The following is a 14,820-nucleotide window of genomic DNA, read 5'->3' as shown; positions in this document are numbered from 1 at the left end:
AGCATTCGAGCAGTAACAAGAAGGATTGCCGCCGGCGAAAATCCAGCAACATGGCTGAACGAACGATAAAGATGGTGAGAAGAGCCAGATCCGGGATCACCTTTCAGGTGTAAATCCACACCCGCAACCTAACATCTGTGCGCTGTCATGGCAACTTGTCAGTACAACAGCATTTCACTGGCTTTTGGAGAATGTGAGTGCCGCCTCTGCATTGGCAATCCCAGCACGCTCACCGCAACAGCTGCCGCGACGCCCAAATGGGGTGAGAGAGCCCGAGGTCCCATCTGCCGCCATCCCATCTCCTGAGACCGCCCCCTCTTAGAAATGTAGATGCTGGATTTATTGTGCCCTGATTTTCAGCTGGCACCGAAACATCACTCCCCAGCCAAGTGGTCAGGTTCCCCGGCCTGCACTCTGAAAGCGATGGAGAAACCCCTGAGAGCCACACCATTCCGGGTGCCTGGAGTCAGCCGCCCTGCCACCCCGGTGCAGACCATCTTCTCACAGATGAACGGCAGCCTGTGCCACGACCCCCGACTGGCTGTAGAGGCTCATCAATGCTCCCCCACCCCGCCCCTGCACGTTTGCAACTCGCATGAGGAGATGGAAAGAGCAAGGCGGTGATGCTGTTCCCACCACCTCTGCTTCTGCTGCCAGCCTCCTTCGTCCCGTGCCTCTAGACTGGCCCCTCGGGCCATAATCCCCTCACGCCAATCCAGTGGTAGTGGGTCAGAGTGAGAGCTAGTGGGGTGGATTTATGGCCCTGTAAATGTTCCTGGATCTGCAAATTAATTTAAAAAAGGAAAGACAGGAAAGTGGAGAGGGGTGAAGCCATGATAAAGAGAATGAGGCAGCCATGATGTCCCCACCCCTGTGCTCCTCAGCTACCAGCCTCCCGCTGAGCTGGCTCTGGCACCATAAGTTATTCACAAGGTCCTAGGAGAGTTGAGGCAATGGGTTACCAAGCGTGGAGGACATCTGGCCACCACCAGCTTGGGGATACCTGCAGGCACTGGATCACCGCCTGTGAGTGCAACAACACCCTGAAAGCCAGGCTGAATGAGCACCACAAAAACCCCAGCAATGGTGAGAAGATCATGCTCTGTAAATATATATATATTTGCTCAACCATAATCGCTTCAACTTTTCTTATAATGTAATCTTAAGTGAATTTGCAACGTGTATATATGTTACTCTAACCACAGGTACCCTTAGTAGACATATGCACATACTACCATTCTTTGTGAGTTTAGAGGTTATCTGTTACGTATCTTTTATGTAACTCATGTACTCTGAAGTCCCTCTGTAATGTAACTGGTTCTATTGTAAAGCACTCTGACACCTTCGGGTAAAGTTTGCGGTATATAACAACGCATAAATAAATAAATCTCAGCAGTTCTGGATAATTTTTAATGTATTTCTTTAAGTCTTTCAAGTGACTTCAAGTAGTTCTTGCACCCAACATGCCCCTGGGTTAGGTGCAGGTTGGCAGATGTCTACTATACATGCTGCCATCAGATAGCTCAGAGCTACATGGCTGTCTTTCTGGGGCCTCAGGGGACATTGTGCCTGCTGCCAACAGTCAGTTCAGAGATTACTCACTGGCTTGGGCCCATGGTGTTCTCTGGTAGGTGTCGGCTCAGAAATGCATAGCTCTATATGTGGGCACACAGGACCTGTGGTGACCCCTCACCACAGCGATTTCAGAGCTGCATCGCTCTCTGGTTCAAGATTCAGGACTTGCAGGGCCTCCAAGTGGACTAGCTACTTCTAGGGCAATGCTGTACCAAATGCCTGCAACCTAGAAAGAGTTTAAAGTGGCAAGGGCAGACAGTTTAATGTGATAGTTTGAAGACTCTGTTTCAACAGAATCTCTAATGCAGTGCACACCTAATATCAACAACCTATTGTCATTGTTCTTTTTTTATGGTGATGTCCTGTGGCCTGCTTTTTATGTTTACATAAAGGAAGATAGCACTGTTGCTATAGTTACTGCTTGTGAAGACAGTTTGCATTTCAGTACTGCCAACATTTCTTATGAGTAAACATAGATATGATAGGCATGTTTGTAGAATGCATGTTCACACATTCACCAGAATATGTCTCTTGGTGTTGTTGAAGGCAAGAGCTGATAATTGTTGCCAAACTGAATGGTTCTCATATTATCAACATCTGAAAGGTGTAAGCCTGAGTGGATTCTTCAGGGTCTGAACCTGTTACCATGACTTCAAACACAGCTCCTGGAGTGAATGTCTTGCCCATTATGGCCCCAGAGTCAACTGTTGCGGTCTCACATATTGTGACCTCCATTTTGTTCTTTTTTTTTGTTTAATAATTTTTTATTAAGTTTTCAGAGAAAGAGAAAAAGAAAAACATCATCAAGCAAATGAACACAATGCAAATAAAATACAACAACTAATGTATAAGAAGAAAACATGGGTGAATAATTTAAGAAGAAAGAGAAAAGGAGAGGAAGGAAAAGAAAAGAAAAGAAAAGAAAAGAAAGAAAAAGAGAAAGAGAGGTATAAAATATAAACTGAATATATAAAAGGGAAAAAATAAGATAAAAACTAAGACGCAGGTGCATATGCAGAAAGAGAAGAAGTAAAGGGTAACCACAATAGGTCAGATTTAATTTTCAGAGATAAGGAAAGAGAAGAGACATTAGCAATTCTGTGTTCATCACAAATATAGTTAACCATATTAACGATGGCAATTTAAAATTATCTTTCCAGCAAGAGCAATAAAAAGATCAAACAACATAGAAATAGGAGAAGAAACACCAAAAGCAGGAGAAGCGGAACCTAGAAAAACATTTTGCGTTGATAATGGAATATTACATTGAAATATTTTCATACATTTAGACCAAATAGATTGCCAATACTTCAATACATTAGAACACTCATATAATTGATTAATTAAAGTCCCAGTGGACGCAGAACAGGACCAACAAAGGGAAGAGGAGGTAGGGGAAAACTTGGCTACACATGCAGGAGTAATAATAGATCTACTATAAATAAAGTATAAAGATTGAGTAATGCGGGCGGCAACAGAAGTTTTGAATAACTTGAGCCAGAATTTATCCCATGAAGGAATAGAAAGCGATAAATATAAGTCCGCTTCCCAGAGTAATTCGATAAGTGATTTAGAACGTTCAATAACAGGCAGTAACAACAGCTTATAAATAGAAGCAGCCTTAGGTCTAAGGTCATGAGAAATACCATATATTGGTCTGGTAGGAATAAGTGAGGGACAAGCTAATGGAAAATGATTAGCTGTTAAGTAGGACTGTAAAGCAGTTGATATTAAGAGGTACTCATGAAGAAATGAGTTAGACAAATTATACTGCGACTGCAATTGGGAGAAGGGAATAACAGAATTATGAAGGATCAACTCATAAATAAATATAATTCCCTTCTCCTTCCAGTGTTTGTAATAAAACAATTTACGTCTAAATTTAATCAATGTATTATACCAAATAGCAGAGGACAAAAAACATTGGTATGGATCAAGCACATCTGACAAAATATTATATAATAATTGTTGGGAATATTTTAGAATAGGATTATCTGATATGAAAGTACAATTAGACATATATATAATGTTTTGGAGAGAAAAATCCTTCAATAGGGAGCGTTCAAATACAATCCAACGGGGGATAGGGTTATCAGCAAAGTCATAGGTTAAGGCAAAAAAATGACGAATTAAGAATGCAGAGTGATATAATTTAAAGTAAGGAAAATGCACACCACCTTCAGTTTTGGGACGTTTAAGTATCACAAGGGCAATACGGGGATGTTTATTATTCCATAAAAACTTGATGCAAATAGAGTTAATTTGTGAAATATATGAAACGGCAATCCGAAAAGGTAACATGGATAATGTATAAAGGACATGGGGAACAATCATCATTTTAATAGTATCCGGTCTACCCCACCATGACAAATGAAGAGGCGACCAAGAAAGAAGTAGTGTTTGTAATTTGGTAATTAGTGCATTAAACGTGTAACTGATTGTGGTAGATAGAGTAGAGGAAAACCAAATACCAAGATATTTAATTTTTGTAGGACACCAGGTAAAGTTAGTGTTAGTAAACATATATTGATAGCAAAGGGAGTTCAAGGGTAATACCTATGTTTTAGAGAAGTTCAACTTATATCCAGAAATACTAGAATACAACTGAACTTCATATAAAAAGGGAGGAAGAGAGGTAATAGGATTGGACATATATACCAGAATGTCATCAGCGTAAGCTGACAATTTATGGAGTTATGTATAAAACCTGAAATAAGTTTATTAACACGAATGCGTTCAAGGAAGGGTTCTAAATACAAAACACATAATAAGTGTGAAAGAAGACATCCCTGACGGGTACCTATATATTTAAGGATAAAAAATGGTTGTTCACAAAAATACTGGCACGAGGAGAAGAATATAACAGTTTAACATAAGAGATAAAATTCGGTCCACAACCATACCACTGAAGAGTATTAAACATGAATTGCTAGTTAATATGATCAAAAGCCTTCTTGGCATCTAAGGACAATGCTGGAAGGGGAGACTTGTACTTATTCTCAAAGGAGATGACATTAGAACACATTCAAGCATTTTCCGCAGCCAATCTGCCCATAACAAAACCGGATTGGTCAGTTTTGACCAATAGTGGGATAATATTCTCAAGTCGAGAGGCAAGGATTTAAGAAAATATCTTACAATCATAATTAATTAATGAAATAGGGTGATAATCTTTACAGAGGGTGTGTTCTTTATCGGGTTTAGGATTAAGGACAATCAAAGCTTCCACAAAGGAACCAGATTCCTTAGAATCGTCAAGGAAGGAGTTAAAAAGAGCAAGGAGTTTAGGAGCAAAAATAGAAGAAAAAGTAGAAAAAAATTCAGCAGAGAGGCCATCGGGACCAAGTGCTTTAGATTTTTTTTAAAGATTTGATGGCATCCGTTATCTCTTGCAGAGTAATCTCTGTTTCTAATACATCAAATTCGTCAGACAGAGATGGGGGTTTAGGGAGAGTAAAAAGGGTGTGTAAATTTTGACTCGAGGGATTTGTGTCATCAGAATAGAGTGATTGGTAGTAATCATGAAAAGCAGTAGAAATATCTTCATCGGAGGACACCAATCTGTTAGTGGATTCATTTAGGATAGGACCAATACTTTTACGTTCAGATTTAATTTTTAAAAAATTGGCCAGAATTTAGCCAGCTTTCTTTTGGCCCCGTGGTATTTGGACTTAATTTTAAGAAGGACATTGCAAGCATGAACTGTTGCAAGTTTGTTAAGAGCAGATTTGACCTTAATTAATTAATGGAGAGCAGAGGGGGATCTGGAAGTGAAGTAATTATGTTCTAGCGATTTGAGTTGATGTAGTTCAGTTGTATACTTGGCCTTCGTGGTTTTCTTCTTTCTTGCTGAAATTGCAATAGTAAAGGCAAGAAAGGAGGCCTTAAAGGCATCCCAAGTGTTAGAGAAGGAAGTATCCGAAGGATTATTAATATTAAAAAACTTGTTGATAAAGGCAGTGGCTTCAGAGATGAAAACAGTATCTGACAGCAAAAAATGTTTAAGGTTCCAGCTACCACATTTTGGAGTACTCAGGGAGAGGTCAAGTGCAGAAAGGACAGGAGCATGATCAGAAATATAAATAGGTCCAATCTCGGAAGATTGAATAGTTGGGAGTAAGGGTTTACTAACCAAAATATAATCAATTCTACAACGGGTATGATGGACATTAGAAAAGGATGTAAATTCAAGGGAATCAGGGTTAGAAGTTTTCCAAACATCAAACAATGGACGAGAGGCAATGGTAGATTGGAATGATTTATGGGATTTATCGGCATTAAATTTGCATTTGGACTGTCTATCAGAAAATGTGTCTAACCATTGGTTAAAATCACCAGTAATAATAATATTTGGACTATCAATGGAGAAAAGTAAGATCTTAATATTATTCTAAAAGTCAGGATCTGGTTTAACAGGGCCATAAATATTCAATAAAACAAGTTCTTCATTGTGAATAACAACCTTAGCGATTACCCAACGTCATTAGTATCACATTGTGTAGATTTGAACATGTAATGACTAATGAAATAGTATAGCAACACCACCCTTACGATTGGAGGCTAGAGAATAAACAACTTGGCCCACCCACTGTCTTTTTAATTTAAGCAATTCTATATCAGTACAATGAGTTTCTTGAATAAACGATACATGAGAATTCAGTCTAGACAAATGAGAGAGTACCTTTTGTCTTATGACGCGGTGTCCAAGACCACGATCATTCCACGTAATATTCCACACATATTGGGAGGTGGGGTAGGTGATACATGGATGGAGATGATACACTTCAGGAGATCAGCTGGAAACAGAAAAACACCACTTATTAGATAAATACGAAAAACAATATGCACAACAACAAATAACAACAATAAGCACATGCATCATACAGAATAGTGACCACAAAAAGGACAAACAACGAAGAATAGATAAAGGAAAGAAAATGGGAAGAAAAAGAGATAGATTGAGGAAAGAGATCCAGATCTAAGAGAAAGAGTAAACGTAGTAAGAATGGGACGCAACACCACCGAAAACAGATGGAACGGCAGAGGAAGAAATATTAAGAAACGGGAAAATGAACAGCCATATGGAGTCTGATAGAAAGACAGAAAAGAGTTAGAGACGTTGCATAGAACTATCCACAGAATTCGATGAGCGATTTTGGAGAAAATTCCTCAATTTAACAGGATCATCAAATGAGCGAGTAGAACCATCATGAGTAATTTCACACAGGCATGGGTGCAAAATGCCATAGCGAATATGTAACTGTCTCATCTGAGGGCAAAGTGCCAGATATTCCTCTTTTCTGGCATTAGTTGCATTGGAGAGGTCCCGAGAGAGATAAACTGTGTGACCAGACCACACATGGCAACGTTTTACTTTTGCTGCTTGAAGCACACGCATGAGATCTGTAAACTCCCGAAATAACATAATAATCCCTCTAGGTCTAATAGAGTTCGGTTGAATACGTCCAAGTCAATGTGCACGTTGGATGTTTAATGAAGGATCTAGTGGAAGATCAAGGAGCTCAGGTAGGAACCTCTTAAGAAAAAGGAGGAAGTCTGGACCCTCCAAATTTTCTGGTATGCCATATAAACGAAGATTATTACGTCTATTACGATTTTCAAGATCTTCAGTGTGTAGCTTAGGATGCTGAATTTCCTGTTCCAGTATAGGAATCTTAGTAGAAACATCATGTAAATTACTGATGCGCTGTTCCATGTCAAAACACTTTTGCCTCCATAGTAATCCATCTGTCTTCAATTTGTTGAAGCTTCTCTTTAGTAGAGGACATAAAAGAGTTCAACCCCCTCACCTCATCAAGAATAGTATTGAGGACAGGATTATGAGAAGACAAAATGGGTGAGGGGGGTCATTTTTAACTCTCTTGGGTTTTGTACCAGAAGATGCAGCTCTGACAGGGGTAGAAACGTCACTAGCCATCTTGGAACGTCGAGAAGAAGGATATATGACTTTTAATGGAGGGCTCAACCTGCCCATTTATTATGCAAACACACTTCTTCCGAAAAAAATAACTGCTCAGAAAGTGTGCGCAATGTAGATTAAGCAAAGTCTATGCAAAAAGAATAGAATAAAGGCATATACTGTTGTGAGGCATCCACCTGAGCAGAATAGGGAAAAAAAGCAAGAGCTCAATTAAACCAAAATGAGCCAGAGAAAGAAGGCATTGCTGAGATTTCAAATTCTCATAGTGAAAGAATACCAGCAATCAGCAGAGATATAAAAAAAAAGCGTTGCCGAACGTTGTGTAAACAAAATGCCAGTTGTACCTCAGCAGGATGTCAGAAGACGTGAGCGGCAGGCTCAAAATGGCAGCCGCTCCTGATTGTGAGGAGGAATTCACCGCCGCTACCGCAGGTCCCACAGAGATGTAGAGAAAGTTGGAGCAGCTCCAAATGCTGCTCCGATCATCAGGAACCCCGGAACAAAGGTGTCAACCCTCCGACGAATGCAAGAAAGGGCTGAAATATTTGAAAAGAGCTCGGAGCCGGCATCTTGTTACGGCGTGTGACCACCCCCCCCCCCATTTTGTTCTTTTTTAATGTAAGTAATTTGGCTCAGATTTACTATGATTTTGCATCTGACTTGCGTGACTTTTGTGGCTCAGCCCGAACGTACAATAATTTTTGCCATTTACCACTTTGCATGGCTTTGTGTGGTTTAGTAATGCAAGGCAGCGCATAGCGTTGCTTTGCTTTACTTTATGTTGGGTAGGCGTTACATGGGTGAAGAATGGATGTTCCCATGCATCCACCCATGTATTTTCCCACAAACCTAGATTCACAAAGACTACCTAACATGCATAAGGAAGAGAACTATTTTTATTTCTCCTCATTACTTCCTCTTTCCATGTGTGGTACATTTTGTGGCACACGGGTGTTTCTTCCTGCACAAAAACAATCCAGCCTATAACGCAAACACTCTTGCCATATGGTGTGAGGGTGCCTGCGTTGGCACTAGGCAACACATAGTGCGCCAGCACAAGGAGAGATCAGAAATGTTACATATCTTTGTAAATATAGAGCATTTTTGCTCTCTTTCTTTCACGCAATGCATCGCAGTAAAACCCCTTGCTGAGCCTAATTGTGTGAAATAATAGTCAATGTGCCCCACTGTTTTTTATGCAGCGCTTGCTGCAGCAGATATTGTGCTTCTCAGCACTGTAAACTGCAAGCCTTCAGCAGTAAACTTTTTGATGCCAGAAGGATGAAAGGCTACAATGACAACACTGTGGTTCAAGCCAGGGCCCTGCAGGTTACATGTAGATCATTGCAGTAGCATAAACAGAGCGGTGAAAAACAAATCACCTGTCTTCTGTGTGTGGACTTACCTCATGCATCAGGACTGTGAGAAGGAAGGAAGACTAGAGGGTAATGGGAGCAATCCTGTGGTGTCTCTAACCTTCAGGCGTCGCCGCTCTGTAAAAATGTAATTCTCTTCCACTTTTTACCCTACCTCTTTTCACACCTGACTCACAGTAGCGTAGCAAGGATGCCACCGGCCTTGGTGCAAGCAACAAAAATGGCACCTTTGACTGCTGTTCGGATTCTAAAATACAGCAATTATCTGGGTTTAATGGTGGGGACTCAGAACCCTGGTACCTCTGCATCTTTTTCACCAATGGTAGCTTCACCCATTGCAAACTCATACATTCTACTCTACCTCCACACCTGCCAGCTTGAAGAACAATCTCACCATGGGGGCGGGGCCTTGAAGGGGGCATGGCCTCATGCTGAGAAGTACCAATGAGGCACTTTTGAACCCCACCCGCCCCAAGTCCCTTCTCCCCCCCCAACAAAAAAAAAAGCTTGCTGAGGCTGGTGCCGATGTCCTGGGGTATTTTCACACCCCTTAATGGACGTCAGCAGTTCAAAACCTCGGAAAACAAGCTGGAAAACCACTATTTGCAGTGGTTTTCAGCCTGTTTTCCCTGCCACCGTGTGATATCGGCTGCTCACCGGGAGACAGGACCGGACTGGGAATCACAACCAAGCTTTTTGCCAGGGCTGGTTTTCGGCCGATTTTGTTACACGGCCGATTTTGCAAAAAAACGGCCCTGTAGCGAAAACAGCCCCCAGGGGCCCAAAACCGGCCCCCACCCGTGCGACGCACCGGGGGATTGCCCGGTGCCCGCTACGGCCAGTCCGGCCCTGCCGGGAGACAGCGTAATGGGAGCTGATATCATGTGTCACACGGTGGCACTGCGTGAGTTGGCTGGTATGTACCACTGCCAGTGGGAGGAATCATTCATATTACATTATCCCACTTGTCAGCTTCTGAAGCCTAGAAGCAGCTTGCTTTTTGCAAGAGACGAGCAGGCTGTCATTTTATTTCTCTTGGCTGTGACTCTGACAGCCTTCTGAATAGGCTGAAGAGGTATAATGCTTCAAAGCAGCGGTGTGTCTGTTTGAATGACTCCCACAGGTGACATCTTATCTTGGTGAAAGAACCTTCTTGGTGGTGGGAGAGGAGCCAGCATGTGATGGATTGGGCACGTGAACCGCAGCGTCCTCAGCCACGTGCTGCGTCATACAAGACAGACTGCGGCCTGACGCCACTTATCTTTGGAAGCTTGAGTATCACGCTCAGATTGCAATAACTCTTTTACTGCTGCGTTTCCCAAAGCCACGTCACTTAACCTCTCAATTTTTCATCTAAGGGCCACTCAAAACATTGATTTTAATTTTATACAATAACCTGATTTACAGCTGCCAGCCCTGTGCCAAGGGAAGTTTGCTCTGGGCGCAGTCCACAGGGCTAGAAAAGGATTCTCGAAAAGTCCTGGTGTTTCATTTTAAATCAGCTCTAAATTGTCCTATTGATGAGGTTGTGGCAGGCTGAGGCTCTTTCCTAAAAACATTGTGGAGAAAATGCGGCCATCGTGGATTTTACAGTTCTGATTGTCAAACAGGTTGCTCTGACAGGACACTCATGAAATATTTGTCAAATCTTCAGAAGCAGCTGTTGGACTTGTAAAGTGGTGGTGTGTTGAGAGTCTGAACTATCCAAGGGCAGTACAGGAGAAGTCTCAGAGGGGTTATCCCCCTGAAAAAATCCAAGCAAATAGGCTAAATTGTGCATTTTAATTACCGAGCCATTTTTAGATAAATTAGCCATAGTTTTACAGGCATTTCTCATGAATGTTCCTATGTTTTCATGGTGTACCAAACAAACTGATTCTCTCTGGAAGAGAAGCAATGCTTTTGTTTCCAAACAAGGTTTTAAATTTCCTGAAAATAAACATTTTCTTCCACGTGCCTGCTTTTCATTTTGGGTAATAAAACACATTAACCAAAGCAAAGTTTACTATTTTATTTCCTTTAAATAGTACTTTTCATTCAGTAAATCTCGAGTTTTTACTATTCTTCCCCCATGGATAAGTCTTCCTCACAAGCACAACTATAACAATCCTGTACAAATGACACCCATCATAACTTATAGCCACGAGACCCATATTTAGGAAGCCTTAATGTTGTCCTTACGCCACGCAAGGCGACGCAAGGACAATGCAAAGGATTTGATATTATTATGGGAGAGGGTGTGGCCTAATGGCGAGATCGATCACCCTCCAAGCTAAGGGAACCGGGTTCGAGTCTCAGCAGCGACGCTTAACATCCTGTGATTCTGGGAAAATCCCTTTATCTCCCTGTGCCTATCAAAATGAATGTATCCTTGTGTAACATAACTGATGCTCATGTAATAGCTTTGTGTGTATATATATACACACAAAGCTAGCAAGGCCTGATTTGCGTGAATTTGTAAAGAAATGTACAGAAAGCAGCAGCTTGCCCTGCGTGTCGTTACATTTTAACATGAGAGGTGGAACATGGGTATTTCTATGCATTCACCCATGGGTTTTGGTGCATTGCCAGATTTACATAGACTTGTAACCCTGAAAATACATCAAAATGCTGCGCCTTCCCAATTGAGGAGTACTGAGGAGAAATATCTTTATTTTTCCCCGTTATTTCCCTTTTCCAGTGCGCCGCATTCTCCAGCACACATAGAAAGAGGAAAATGCCCCTAAGGATTGTTTTTGTGCAGGAAGGCCTACCTTTGTGCACAAATGCAAACCTGCCTGTGACGCAGGCACCCTTGCACTATGGCACAAGGAGAAACTCCTCACAACTTTGTAAATGTGGAGCATTACTGCTCTCTCCCTTTCACCCAGTGCAGCAACTTTGCTTGCTGCCCTGTGTTGTGTGACAGTTTAGTAAATGTGCCCCCGAATGTCAGGGATGACTTTGTGTTGCCAAAATGGGTTGTCACGGATCAGTGACAGAATATCAGAAACACATATATGGTGTGGACAGAATATCGTGTCAAAAATATCTAGGGCAAGAATACCGGGTAGGAAAGTGCAGATAGGTAAGTATAGATTAACTATTCTTAACTCCAGATTTACGTACCTTGAAGATAAATATATCGTCACGGTACATATATGTGGAGTTATATATAGTAAAACCTATCCATAGAAAATGACCTACAGGATATTCTTGTCCTCGATATTTTTGACATGATATTCTGTCCAAATCCCTTTGTCACACTGTGCCAGGGGTATAATAATGGCAATGAATTGGACAACCACAGAATGCCAAGTGAGTCGCATTAAGGCAGGTCCCCCTTGATACTTAAGTAGCTCACAATATGCCAAGGTGTGGCAGTCACCAATTTCTGGGGGGTGAGAACCACCAGATGCCCGCAGGTGGTGGTGACCAACAGATACCAGGATGCCACCACACACATTTAACCCCCATCACAGTCATGCATGTGCATATATACAAATACACACACACTTATACAATGGATTCCCCATACTTTACAGAGTAACCTGTAGGGTGGCACTGTGGCAATCGCTGTTATCTGGATTGGTACTGCCTTTTCTGTTACCTTTGCCACAGAGGAGGTTTTCGCACCCATGAGTGTTACATTTGGCGCCCGGATAGAAAAAAGGTCATCTGTCACTCACAACGAGCATGACTGACTTTCTGAGTCTGGAGTATGTTGGAAGCCACATGGTGGATGACCGATGAGTTATAGGCACTGCACTATAGTGCCCCCTCCTGGGATGAAGGGAGAGGGTAAGGAGGACAAGGAAGGAAGGGGAAAAATATTTTTAGCATGAGAGCCACTGAACTGCCCCCACCCTTGGTAAAAAAAAGTTTCCAGAAACCACGGGAGGAGGGGCGACTGCTTTTGAAGTCAAAGCCTTGTGAAATGTTACTAGCTAGAATTACCGGCCAGTAAAATCAAGTCCAAAGTTCTCATATCTGAGAAAACTGGGTTTAGCTAAGCATGATCAGGAAAAGTGGAATTTCATATAATAATTCAGCTTTGCTTGATTCGTAATCCGGGCCTAAGTGTCATTCTGTCTCCCTTGCACTTCTTCATTTGTGCCCTGCTTCTATGCATAGAGGAGCAACCTTTACACACTGTGTTGGAGCTCAGAGATGGGTCCAAGCCATTTTGGGACTGTAAGGTTATTGAGTACTAAATGAGAGGGACAGAACATTTTAGATCATTTAGATTTTAATATTGATCCATCCCCTGTGAGTAAAGAGTACAGGCTGAAGGTGTATTGCTGAATAAAGAGCACAAGCTGGATAGGTATTGTGGGTGGGTGAGATACATAGCTGGCACACCTGGCACTCAAATTAATACAGAGAGAGCCCGTTTGCTTACCACTGCTGGGGTAAGAAGGGTGTGTGATTACTGGGAAGCTAACAGATCATTCTTCAAATGGAACATATCATTGGATGAATATCCCTTTGGCATCTCTCATAACCACATCAGGTCAGTCAAGGCTGGCGAAAAGCAGCATGAAGCAATTCACAAAAGTTTAAGTATAGAAGTAATATATTTTAGTGTAGATCGATAACTAAATAACAGGGATGTTTTTCTCCAAGGAGTACTGAGTGACATCAAATAGGCAATGTGAGAATTTGGGTATACTATATGATATGGCTGTGGGGCCTTACAGTGGAGTGCACTCGCAAATACCATCTTGGGGTCCAGTCAGGCTTGTTTATTTAACCTTAAGCTCAACACTGGGTGGTTGTGGCTGCGAGCAGTAAGGCTTGGCAAAGGACCTTAGTGTGAAGCATTTAACAGCTCCAAACATCGGAGTAAGAAAGTCACACAACAAAAAAAAGAAACAAAAACAATTTATAAAAATAGAGCATATTTGTATTCTTTTTTAGAATCCTTGATCATCAAATCCACTAGATGGTTCTGGAAATACACATTTTTGAAGAAATAAATACTTTTAAATGCAACCGCAAACAAGCCTTGGTGAACAAAACTTTGCAAACTTGTGAAAAGTTTGAAACTGTTAGTTAGGTGACTCAGACCCAGCGTGGGTGACCAAATCCATCAGGGCAGAGCTCTAGGAGTCTCATAAGGTTACTTTGAACAATTATCTGCCCACAAGAGCCTTTTCCAGTCCAGTTCCAGCTTTTAGGAATCAACTGCCATAGACAACAATGGAGTGGTCCTAATACTGGGGATGCAGGAAAAAAAAGATGCTCCTGGTGATGTGCAGTTGACGGGAGTGAAGTGTGGTTTATCCCTCAGCCTATGGGTAGGGTGTGGTGATGTTGACCATGGCACTTAGGGTCCCACAGCGTTCCTGGGTGGACACTCTGCCTTACATGCCCTTGGTACTCTTGGTGCCATATACTAGGGTGCTAAAAGTTAGCCAGTACTTGCCAATTGGTGGCATGGAAATTGACATACTTTTTGTAATGTGTAGGGAGCTCGTTCTTTATGTGATATATCAAAAGATTGACATACCATGTATAGAGTCCAGGAGTTCCCTTATGAGTGGACAGGGGCTGGCTATGCAATCCCAAAGTGCTCTATTAGAAGGTAGTGCGGTCGAGCAGCCTTAAGCTTAACAGAGAGGAGTGCAAGACATGTGCAAATGCACACAATGATTAATTAATGACACACATTCAAGAAGGAGATCCACACCAATTTATAAAAATAGCAAGTATCTTTATATAGGTTTAGGCATCAGCGAAAAATCGTTCAGGTAAGTAAGTTTTTAAATATAAAATCTTTTCACTTTAAAAAGTGGACACATTGCAATTTCTGAGTTCTGCAATGTTATCCTATGGAAGGAAGAGCAAGTTCTGTAAACAGGTTCACAGGTGAGTGGTGGGTAAGATCCAAGGCAGCACCAGCAGTACACCACCAGCGGCACAGGGGTGGGCAGGTGCAGGGTGCAA

At 41.9% G+C, this 14,820-nt stretch overlaps 1 long non-coding RNA gene across 1 annotated transcript in view; it reads right to left on the bottom strand.

Moving 5' to 3' along the window:
- LOC146829382 (uncharacterized) overlaps positions 1-14,820 on the bottom strand; it is a 149,182-nt gene that overhangs the window by 54,467 nt on the left and 79,895 nt on the right. Inside the window, exon 2 of the long non-coding RNA XR_014961974.1 lies at positions 6,257-6,371. This is a non-coding gene — a long non-coding RNA (uncharacterized LOC146829382). The remainder of the gene's footprint in view (positions 1-6,256; positions 6,372-14,820) is intronic.

Source organism: Triturus cristatus, chromosome 5_2 (genome assembly GCF_964204655.1).
Source record: "Triturus cristatus chromosome 5_2, aTriCri1.1, whole genome shotgun sequence".
NCBI classification, from domain to species: Eukaryota; Metazoa; Chordata; class Amphibia; order Caudata; family Salamandridae; genus Triturus; species Triturus cristatus.
Note: the sequence above shows the minus strand (reverse complement) of the source record. Positions and strands in the feature narration are given on the sequence as shown.